Raw genomic sequence first — 12,814 nt, 5'->3', positions numbered from 1 at the left:
AAATGAGTGCCATAAATGACACTCATTAAATGCCCCCAAGCTTATCTTTTGCTCGTCCTCGAGCAAAACAAAACCAAGGGAGAAATGATGAGCTTATTCAAACAAACAAAAGAAAAAGAGATGAGACAAGAATATACACTAACTCACTTTCGTAGGAATCACGGTCAATTTTAGCAACAATTGACAAGTCATTTAAACCCCTAGATCGCCCTAGACGACGAGTTATGCTCTCGTAAGGGTCCCATAACTCTCACAAACTAAACAAACAAGGCAAATCATGAAAAAGAAACAAAAAGAAAAGGAAAGAAAACAAATTTTCAAGAGTGGAATTTTTGCAAATGTACAAGCATAAATTAATGCAAATCTTTCTAAACAAGTAAGGGAGTGCACGTTCTAAGATATCTAAGGTTGATTGAAACATAGGATATGCTAAGCATAGAAAACTAATGAAACACGATTCACTTTCATCTCAAAACATTTTAGCACATTCTCCCAATAGCTTCAAATCTACTTTTTAGTGAGCGTCTCTATAGTTCCTCGAAGGAACCGGAAAAACAAATAGATTTGAGGTTTCTCAACATCTTGACTTTGCATCCCCTCTCCTTATGCTTTAACTCAAAATGCCCTCCCTCGATATGTGACTCAACCTCTAGGTCAAAAGGGCTTTCCCAAAGGTTTTAACGTAAGGGCAAAGGGTGAGGGTAGGTTTAAAATTTAGAATTTGGTGGTATTCCTAATTAGTGAAGACAAAGGGTGATCAAACCTTCTCCTCATAACCAAGTAATCACCAAACAAAAAGAAACTTACACCCCCAATCTTATTCAAAGCTATAACCACAATCATATATACAAAACGCGTATGAACACTTCCCCCCAAGCTTGAACAAAGCATTTTCCTTAATGCTTAAAATAGGGAGAAACATTTTCATCAAAATGTTTTTGAACTTTTTCATTTTTCATTTTTTTTTAGTTTTTCCCAAAGCTTTTTGAATTTGCTTTGCTTTTTCTCATTTTTTCAAATTTTCATTATTCACTTTATTCATTGTCCTCGCCTCTTTTAACTATGGACGGCTTTTTCAACTTTGCATATGAATGTCCTTGCCTTTTATAACTTTGGACGACTTTTCCATTTATTCACTTGCCATTATTCAAAAGATATACAAAACACAAGCTTGCTTACAAATAAGAACCAATATCCAGACTCATATACCACAATCTCCAAGAACATGATCAATTGCTTCACAAAAACCAAAAAAGGAACAAAAAGAAACAAAAGGCTCAAAGTTCTAAAGCTGTGGCTTGAAAAGAAGGGAAAAGGCTCAAATGGTTAGCAATTAGGCAAATGGAAACCCAAGAACTAAAAAGAAAGAAGATTATCCAAGAAAAGAATAATTACCACCCCGAAAAGATGTCTATGTCTTCCCTAGATGGTTCGGTCTCGTGTTTGAGAATTATGAGTCAAGATTCAAGATTAGGTCCGCAATAGTCAAGGATCCATGCTGCTCATTCAAGTAATTGTAGAAGGCTTGAAAACAATGAAACCTCACATGGTTGTACCAAAAACTCACTATTAGCTTCAAATTCACCAAAAGGGAGTATAGGCGTCGTTCGAAGTGCGCCTACGTTAAGCATGTTGTGAATATGCTTGGCACTCATAGGAAGTGGGAATTGACATATACGATTAGGGACAAATAAATTAGGTAGTCTCCAACAAGTTTTTAAGGAACTTGTAAACCGTTCACGGATCATTTAAGGTAACCACGAATAAGGGACAACGACAGGCAACAATGATTGACCCGTGAAGGTTACACCCCATTCATAATCCATGAGATTAATAAATCCATATGGTTCAGAACCACGAAAGGAGGATAGGGGATGATGGTACGAAGTGAGTCATGGAGTCACATTCGCCCGTATTAGCCTCTACTCGATTCTTATAGTGAAAAGTGATTCCTGCGATCTCAAAGGCATGCAAACAAAGATTCAATTTGCTTCAAACTATTATTAAGCTAAATTGGTTTAATATTAATGCAACACATAATTCTAAAATATTTTTGATCGCTTGATTTAATTACAAGATTAAAAAGGAACCTAAACCGGTTGTCCAAATTATCTTATTAGGCGTGATTTTCAATTACATATTCCATTTAAACCTGCAATATGATGATAAAAAATAATAATAGAACACACATTAATATTGGAAGCAACTTCAACAATAACTTGTTAGTCAAATCAAATCATAATAAATCTAATCATGATACTAGCAACAAGAATAAAATAAGAGTAAATAAGTGATTAATTACTCACTTTCCGCGTTTCCTTGAAATTGCTACATCATGAATAAATTGTTAGTAACTTCAATAAAAACAAATTAATCAAATGGAAATTAAATTAAATAAATGTAAATTTGATTTGGTCCATTCCCTCAGTTACTTAATTTGTACCTTTCACACCTTGGTTTAAGGACGGAACCTCGGGTCAAGTATGGACTCCTTGGAGTGCTTAAGGGAAGAAATGATGTAATTAGAAATATAGGTTTAAGGCTTAGAATATGAGAGAGAGAAAGAGAATAATTTTTTTGGTGTAGAAGAGAGGAAGAGAGAATGATTTGATGCCCCAAACTGTAGAAAGGAGGGGGTATTTATAGGGAAAATTAGTAGAGGGAACGCACGAAACCCTGAAAAGATAAAAAAAAAAAAAAAAAAAAAAAAAAAAAAAAAAAAAAAACCCTAAAAATAATGTCGCGACACGGCAAAATGTGTCGTGACACGGTACACCTTAGTCAAGAAGGTTCTATGGTTATGAGTCCGGATGCACTTCATGGAAGCCTTACCTTTGGAAGGGTTGGCGCGTGTGGATGGGACCCCGCGAGTTAAACTCACTTCCATGGTTTGGTGAATTCAACAAACTCGGATGTACCCTTCGTTTTTAGGAGCGTTCGATTAGGAAGATGGAGCATGAATTCCCAAAGTGTTATGGCCATATGTAGAACACATATGGGTTTCTGAAAAAAGGGAAAAACTCAATCAGGAAGTAAAACCGAGCAAACAGTACTAGAAAACTAGTCGAAACAAGAAGGTAGATTTCTGGCTCTGTAGTGGAAGAATTTGGCACAAGAAAATAGCGTCGGTGCCAGACGTTGGCACTATCGCCAGACGACAGCACCATCGTTTGGCTCTGACGCTGTTTTCTCAGCGTTAATTCCTACATACCTCGGCAGCTTTCTATTCTTGAATTTTCTAGTTTTTTTCGTAGCATTATTTTGATTTTAGTTGTGAAAGATATATCCCTAGATTCCTACATGTAAAAATCCTATGTTTTTTACTCATTACGGATGGTCTTTCCAATGAGAACCTTTTTATGTTTATGCCAATAATGTCAATCAAAGTTACGCACATGAAATACTTAGAACTTTTCGAGTCTCATCCACTCATTCTAAATCATTGCCACAAAATAAACTTTAGGAATTAAAATAGAAATCCTCCCCAGCAGAGTCGCCAAAAAACTGTAGGGAATATTTCAAGCCACCCCACACTTGAGCCTCACTTTGATCATATACTTAAGCATGGTGGCGTCTAAAGGGAAGGAAGCTAGAGCAAAAGAGTCGCCAACAAGTTTTAGGAACTTGTAAACCGTTCATAGGGTGAAGGTTACACCCCTTAACGATCCAGAAGGTCGTTAAATCCAATAGGTCTAGAACCATGACTGGAAGTTCAGGGATGAAGGTACAAATCCAACCTAAAAGAGATTAAATCTGCCCTAATAATAAGCCTCTACTTTATTCATCTCGTATTTGACAGGGTAAAGTCGTATCCTCAAATCAAAAGTAATTACCTAAGTCCTCTAATTAAAGTAGATAGGGAAGTAGGGTCGAACTCCATAGGGAAACAAGTCTTTCTACTCCTAATTAATTATTATAATCTAAATTATCTAAGTAACCAATATTATTGTGAATAAATTCTATACTACGAAGAATAAGGTCGAAAGAAATAAAGTAGGGGAAAATCAAATATTAAAAGACCTAGGGCATAGGTTCACTAATAAACAATATTCCAGGGCAAATCATAATAAGCAATCATCAAGCATTGATTAATCAGATTATAAAGGGCTTTCGCTACGTATTATAATCACAGAGTTAATTTACCGGTATTAAATCTTATCTGTCGAATCTCGACTTAACCATTTATAAATTAGTCCGCCTATTGAAACTAAGCCTAAACATCAATTCTCATCTGTCGAATCTCGAATTAATATTGCTAAACTCATACAATTAAATCTGGCCAAACCTAATTGCATAGCATTAAATCAATCAATAGGAAATTAACCAAGCATTGATAATTAACAATCACAAAATTACCCCTTCATATCATTTATTAGATCCCCATAAACCCTAGAAATAAAACTACTCAAGCATCATCATAACTAAACTAATCAAATAAATAAAGCAAAGCATACTCAAAGAAGTAAATAAAATAGCTGAAATTAGAAAAGAAGAAATTGTTACCAAAAGAAATCTGGATTAATGAAAGTAATTAAGAACAAATGTTGAGAGAGAAATATCCTAAGTAGAGAGAGAAAGTCTAAAGAAGAAGGTAATCCAAAATTACGTACATAATTCGTACTTAAACATTCCTCAAAACAAAAATTAAAACTAATCTAATCAGCTCTGAGAAAAACACGCGCCCGATCGGGCGAAGGGCCGCCCGATCGGGCTCGCCTTTTTTGCCTTGCCCGCTGCTGGTGTGCCGCGCCCGATCGAGCTTACGCTCACCCGATCGGGCGCGCCTCTTCCTTGAGGGTCCTTATGCGCGCAGCCGCCCGATCGGGCGTATGCTTGCCCGATCGGACCCGGTCTTCTTCTTCGAGGCTTGGATTTCGATTGGGCTCTATTCCTCAGCCCAATCTAAGTTTCCTCATCGGGTCTTGATTAATCAATCCAATAGCCCCAGTATCTCACACCGAGCCCTGAATCATCGGCTCTCACCGATCCTTGGCTTCAAGAGTGGTCGTGTCCTTCTAGCTTCCGTAGTTGATCCATGAAAACCCGGGAAAATGCTCCAAAAGTGCAATTTCCTGTAAAATACAACTAAAACTACGAAAACACTAGAAAACACAAATTAGTAATAAAAGTGGCTCTAAAGAGCCAAAAACACTACTAATTATGACCATGGGACGGGGGTAAAACACTATATAAATGGTCCCCCAAGCCAAACCTTTGCTTGTCCCTAAGCAAAGAGTTCATCAATGAACATATAAATCATGCCTCATCCCAATAAACAAAATCAAGCACAAACGATTCAAGATAAATCTAATGAACATGCTTCAATGTCAATCAATCTCAAACATCTAATTATCATTCATCCCCAACAATTGTCAAGTAAAGCAAACCACATGAGCATATAGAATTCAAGACTAGTGCTCACACACTCAACTCTCATTTATGTGGTGAGTAAAAGATGTACTCAATCGCTCTCCAACCAACCCCTTTATTTGTGAACAATGCCCACCCATCTCACACTCTCGTGTGTTTAAAACAATGAACGCTCAACCTACTAGTCGACTCGAAATATGTCAAGTCATAACTTGCATTGATAAACAACACTTTCACATTCATACAACTCTATGCACAAAGGTCGGAAGGTCTTTAAAGCTTGTAATGTAAGGCTAGGGTAAAGGGTAGGAAAAATTTAGGAAAATGTGAGAGTAAAGCCATGCATTAAGGGAGCCAAATCATACTAAACCCATGATCAAAATAAATGATGATCATACATCTCCAACAACATAACTAACTCCAACAAGAATCCACCAAATACAACTCCAAACAATATAAACAATCCCAACACTTACATTTTCACTCATAAGAATATAATAATACGGAATAGAGTGAATTAAAACAAACTTTGAACCACTTATTCTTTTTCTTTTCTTTTTTTTTTTCAAACTTGAACTCTTTTTTTTCTTTGCTCTTCTTTTTTTATTTTTAACTCATATTGGAAATTTCAACTCTGTAACACAGCATATCAATATTTTCCAATCATAAAATCAAAGAACAATCACTCTTCTTTTATTCCCACATTGTGCAAATAATGTGCACACCACAACTCCCTCACCTCACCAACTAATAGCTCCCCCAAGCCAAGCTTGGGACTAGTAACCAATGGGGCTCATATAGGCTTGTAATGTGGCTAAATAAACAATGAAAGGGCACAAGCAACAACATGGGTAACAAGAAGGGAACAAATGTATCTAATATTGTCTGAAGGCTTCCTAAGAGAACAAATGTCTTCGTCCTCCTCAATGTGCATAATATTGAGCTATATAAACATTACTAATAGTTTGCAAACCAATACTCAAATTCATTGACATACCAGTAACTATGGAACTATCACACATTCCTAACCAAATCAACTAGTCAAGCACTATATTCACAAATAATTGGCAAAACGGACGCATGTTTAGGAATCCAAACAATTAAACTTTAAATCATGATCAACAAATTCACAAAGCTCATTATCATATACCAAGAATCAAAACAATATTTTCTAAGTATGGGACACAGGGAAGCATGAATTACAATTCATTGGAACATATTTTTGGATTTTTTTATTTTTCAAATTTTTTTGTATTTTTTTCATAAAGGAAAGCAATAAAAACTACACTAGGAAAGCAATAAATAGAGAAGAGAGAAAGAAAGTTACCATATATACAAGAAATCTCCCCCCAAGCCAAATCAAGCAATGCCCTCATTGACTTGGGAGGGTAGCTAGGAGAAGCTACTCCTCATCGTCATCCATCCTCTCATATCCTCCTCCATAGCTCGAGCCGGTACCACCCTGGCTCGGTCCAGCACCACCATAACCCGAACCACCTGCAAAGTAGTTAGGGTCCACATTCCCCCCCCCCCATACCCCCAAAATAAGCGTCACCCCCATATCCATGGACTGAAGAGTACTCCACATAAGTACCATATGCACCGGGGTGAGAATACCCTCCTTGGGGGTATTGGAACTAGTCGGGAACTAGTGCCTCGGGGGGGATAGCCCCTCGGCGTGCATAGTCATTGTACATGGGGTAAAGACCCCTCCTGAGGTTTCGCTCTATGTGTCCTACCCGACCATCCAAGGTGCTTAACCTAGAATCTAGGCTTTGCATCATACCCTCAACTCTCCCTTGCCCCATCTCGATACGGTCCAATTGGCTCCTAAAAGCCGAAAATTCATAAGGGGCATTGGGGTCGACGTTATAGTCGATCGAGGAAGTAGGTACGCCATAGGTGAAGGGTGGAGGTGGTGGGTAGTGTGGTGAATGGTGATGGGGGGAATGGTCTTGGGGAGATTGGTGGGGTTGTGGTGAAGGGTGAGGTGGTTGAACCTCACCTTGACCGTTAATCTCGAATGTATAAGAAGGCTTCCCCTTCTCAAATTTAGTCAAGGCGGGGTTGGGTAAGGTGAAGACTTGGTCCCTCCTACCCGATTGTCAGTGGACTATCCACCGAGTGTCACCCCCCACGGGTTGCACCAAGTTTAGACTCCCTAAATAGGCTAGGTCCATGAGGTTTGAGCCTACAACTTTCCTATGCCCATCTGGGTTCCAACCTAGGTGTTTTTTGGCAATATGGGTCACTAACCCCCCAAAATAAATAGGTGCCCTAGACCTACTTGATTCGGCCGCATTGGCCGCCCTTTGGAAGTGATTGGCTATCCTATGGGGTATGTTCAATTTTTCAGCGTTAGGAATTACATAGGATGCCAATAGTTCCAATTCATCCCTCCTCACATTTGCCGGTTCGTGCCTCCCAAAAATAGTGAGGCCGACAAATCTTTGCCAAAATTTTGGGACGGGATGTTGAATGCACGTCCCTTTGGCATGTTGGAGGTTAGCCAAATCCTCCCCAGTTAGCCTCTTATAGACTACGGCGGTGTGGTCTTGAGAGGGTTCAATTGGTTTATCCGATTTCAAATCAAACAACTTTCCAAATTCTTTAAGAGTTAGTCTCACATCGTTGTTTAATAATCGGAATTGCACATGAGTGATTAATGCATTCATTTTAATAACATTAAAACTTGAGATAAATTCTAATGCTAAATAGTCATAAGTATCATGGCACATTTAAAAGAAACCACTCATGCCTATACCTTTAAACAATTTTTCCACATATTTATCTATACCTAATCTAGCTAGTGTGGGATGATGAACAAAACGGGTTGAGATTACCTGTCGATCAATGAGGTTTAGCATCCTAGCCCGTTGCTCCTCCGAGGTGATTACAACCTCCTCCCATCCCGGTATTTGAAGCTCCGGGTTGACCGTTGGTTGTTGTGCCCTCGAACTTTCACCCCTTTGTGACCTTGAACGTTTGGAAGCCATTGTATGTGGAAAATTGGGTGTATGAAGCTTTCTCTCTCTAAGGGTTTGAAGGAAGTATGAGAGAAAGTGGGAGAAAATGGGTGGAAAATGTAGAGGAAGGTGTGAGTATTAAGAATATGTAAGAAATTTGAGGTTTTGATGGGTGAATTTGAGGAGATCTTAGATTGAAGGTGGAGTTGAAGGTTTGAAAATGGAGGTTTTAAAGAGAGAAAGTGTGAAGGAGAAAGAAGAAAAGAAAAAGGGAGAAGGGGGTTTAAAACCCCGGATTAAAAAGGCGCGCCCGATTAGGCGAGCCTCGCCCGATCGAGCGAAGGTGGCTTATGCTGATTTGCAAAGTGCGCGCCCGATCAGGCGCAAACACGGACCTTGGAATCGCCATTTCGCCCGCCCGATCGGGCGAGCTTCGCCCGATACTTCTTTTTTGGCACTCGATTTCTCCAAAAATCTACCTGATCGGGCAAAATTTTTCTCAATTTCTTCCCTAACTTGTGCGCCCGATCGGGACTCCTTGCCCGATCGGGCGAAATTACGCTCCGATAAAATCAATATTGCGCACCCGATCAGACCTCCTTGCCCGATCGGGCGAATTTTTCTTCAGTTCTGACCTAAGGTGCGCGCCCGATCGGGCGAGGGTCACCCGATCGGGCCCGTACCCAGGCCTGGAGCTTCTCTTTCTTCGCCTATTCTTTTTTTTTTCTTGAAACCTCCGTACTTTTTGATCTAAAACCTGTACAAAACACTCATAAAAGGTAAAATTCACTCTCCTCACCTCTCTAAGAAAAAGTAAAAATAAAAATAAAATAAAGAATTAGTCTAGAAAGCAAGAAATACGGGTTGCCTCCCACAAAGCGCTGGTTTATCTAGGTCCCGCACGACCCTCTTACCACAGTGAAACTCAGAGTGAATCGCAACCGCTTAGGTGAAGTGATTCAACTGCACCAATTGTTGCCCCCTCATGATATAGCTTGAGTCTTTGGCCATTAACCTTAAACTCGTTACCATGTTCGTCAAAAACCTCCATAGAACCGAATTTATTGGCCCTTTTTACAATAAAAGGACCCGACCACCTTGACCTTAACTTTCCTGGGAAAAGTTTAAGTCGAGAGTTGAATAGTAACACTTTATCACCCTCCTTGAATTCTCTCGGAATGATCATCTTGTCGTGCCACTTCTTCAACTTCTCTTTGTAGACTCGAGCACTATCATAGGCCGTCAACCTAAACTCATCGAGTTGATTAAGTTGAAGTAACCTCTTTTCTCCCGCTAGTTTGGCATCCAAATTGAGCTCCTTAATAGCCCAATATGCCTTATATTCCAATTCAACCGGGAGATGACATGCTTTACCGTACACGAGTCTATACGGAGTAGTAACTATAGGGGTCTTGAATGCAGTTCTGTACGCCCATAGGGTGTCGTCCAACTTGTCGCTCCAATCTTTCCTTGACTTTTCCACCACCTTCTCTAGAATGGCCTTGATCTCACGGTTAGAAACCTCAACTTGGCCACTAGTTTGGGGGTGGTAGGCTAAACCTGTCCTATGGTAGACACCATACTTTTTAAGGAGGGTGTCTAACTTCCGTTCATGAAAGTGAGATCCTCCGTCACTTATTATTGCTCTAGGTACGCCAAATCTTGGAAAGATGGTCTTCTTGAAAAGTTTGTGGACCACCTTGGCATCATTATTAGGAGTGGCGATGGCCTCAACCCACTTGGATACATAGTCGACGGCGACAAGAATATAATGATTCCCTTTTGAAGAAGGGAACGGTCCCATGTAGTCAACACCCCAAACGTAAAAAATTTCAACTTCTAAAATTCCTATTTGGGGCATCTCATGCCTACGCGAGATGTTGCCAGTCCTCTGGCAAGAGTCACAAGCCTACACAAAAATGTTAGCATCCTTAAACATTGTAGGCCAATAGAATCCCGACTCATTAATCTTGGCCACCGTTTTAGTGGGGCCATGATGTCCTCCATATGGTGAGGTGTGGCAACTATTAAGCACACCGTGGACTTCCCATTCGGGAACACAGTCCATCATATCTGCACACTCACGAAACAAAAAAGGATCATCCTAAAAATAATGTTTAACATCAGAAAGGAATTTCTTTTTTTGTTGGTAGGACAAGTCAAGAGGTAGAGTTCCGCCCACTAAATAATTAGCAAAATCCGCATACCATGGTTGTCGCTCTACAACTTCATAGAGATTGTCATCAGGGAAAGAATCATCTATAGGTAGAGAATCCTTACCCTCACCATACCTGATACGTGACAAGTGGTCTGCCACTACGTTCTCTGCTCCCTTTGTATCTTTTATTTCTATGTTGAAGTCTTGGAGTAAGAGAAACTCATCGGAGTAGCCTTGGCTTTGATTCCGCCTTAGCTATCAAGTATTTTAATGCTGCATGGTCAGTAAAAACAATGAATTTAGAACCAACAAGATATGATCTAAATTTTTCTAAAGCATAAATAACTGCAAGAAACTCCTTTTCCGTAGTGGCATAGTTGACTTGGGCTTCATCCAAAGTTTTGCTTGCATAATAAATAGCATGAAAAACCTTGTTCTTTCTCTGTCCGAGCACGGCTCCTAGCGCAAAGTCACTTGCATCACACATGATCTCGAAAGGAAGGTTCCAATCGGGAGCACATATGATGGGTGCCGATATCAAAGCTTGCTTAATCCTGTTGAAAGCCTCAAGACACTCGTCAGTAAAAATAAAAGGAGCATCCTTGAGCAAAAGCTGAGTCAGTGGTTTAGCAATTTTAGAAAAATAATCTTTGATAAAGCGGCGATAAAACCCCGCATGACCCGAGAAACTTCTAACTCCCTTAACATTAACTAGGGGAGGTAATTGCTCAATCACTGATATCTTAGCTTTGTCTACTTGTATGCCCTTATCAGATACAATGTGACCTAGAACTACTCCCTCTGTCACCATAAAGTGACATTTTTCCCAATTAAGAACTAAATTGCACTCTTCACATCGTTTCAAAATTTTAGCGAGATTAATTAAACATGAATCAAATGAAGAACCATACACGCTAAAATCATCCATAAAGACTTCCATGATAGACTCTATGAAATCAGAAAAAATGCTCATCATACAACGTTGAAAGGTAGCGGGTGCATTACATAAACCAAAGGGCATTCTACGATAAGAAAAAGTGCCATAAGGGCATGTAAAAGTAGTCTTTTCCTGATCTTCAGGGTGAATCGGAATTTGGAAAAATCCTGAATACCCATCCAAATAGCAAAAGAATTTATGGTTAGCTAGCCTCTCGAGCATTTGATCTATAAAGGGAAGAGGGAAGTGGTCCTTTTTAGTGGCGATATTTAATCTACGATAATCAATGCACATACGCCACCCTGTTACAGTTCTAGTGGGAATTAATTCATTTTTTTTCATTGGTTATCACAGTCATCCCACCTTTTTTTGGCACTAGCTGCACAGGACTTACCCATTTGGAGTCAGAAATAGGATAGATAATACCTGCATCAAGTAATTTCATAACCTCCTTCTTGACTACCTCCTGCATGTTGGGATTTAATCTTCGTTGGGGTTGAATGCAGGGCTTATAGTTGTCTTCTAGATGTATCCTGTGCATACAAAAATCAGGGCTAATACCCTTGAGATCATCAATACTGTACCCAATAGCTTTCTTATGGGTTTTGAGAACCCCTAGAAGTTGGGAAGTTTGTAGGTCAGTAAGTGCAGTACTGATGATCACGGGGTATAGTTCCTGTTCATCAAGAAAAATATATTTTAAATGAGAAGGGAGAGGTTTTAGCTCAGGTTTCTTGACCTCTGCAGGTTTTGATTCCTGAACTAAATTTACTACCTTCATTGTTTCCCTGGGGCTTAACTCTTTTAAGGAAAGAGCCTTTTCAATATCTTGTACCTCATTACCCCAAACGCTTGCATTGTCTTTAGATAGATTCCCACAGAGAATTTCCTCTAGGGGATCCCTCGCAAGAACCTGTGGCAAGCTATCATCACAAATATCGTCCATTATATCAATTACATCAATATAACAACAATTTTCCTCTAGCATAGGCCCTTTCAAAACTTTCCCTAAATTAAAAGTAACATTGTCGTCACCTACAGAAAGGGTTAGTTTACCATTTTTAACATCTATAATTGCTCCTGCAGTATGGAGAAAAGGCCTACCTAATATAATGGGTATTTGCGTATCCTCTGCCATGTCTAACACAACAAAATCAACAGGAATAAAAAATTTACCAACTCTGACAGGGACGTCCTCTAAAATACCTAAGGGGTATTTTACCGAACGATCTGCCATTTGCAAAGTTATATTAGTAACTTTTAATTCTCCCATATTAAGATTACCACAGACAGACGATGGCATGACACTGACACTAGCACCCAAATCACACAAAGCTTTATCAATAAAAACATTCCCTATATGACAAGGTATAGAAAAACTAC

The sequence above is a fragment of the Chenopodium album genome, chromosome 9 (assembly GCF_948465745.1).
Source record: "Chenopodium album chromosome 9, dcCheAlbu1.1, whole genome shotgun sequence".
NCBI classification, from domain to species: domain Eukaryota; kingdom Viridiplantae; phylum Streptophyta; class Magnoliopsida; order Caryophyllales; family Amaranthaceae; genus Chenopodium; species Chenopodium album.
Note: the sequence above shows the minus strand (reverse complement) of the source record.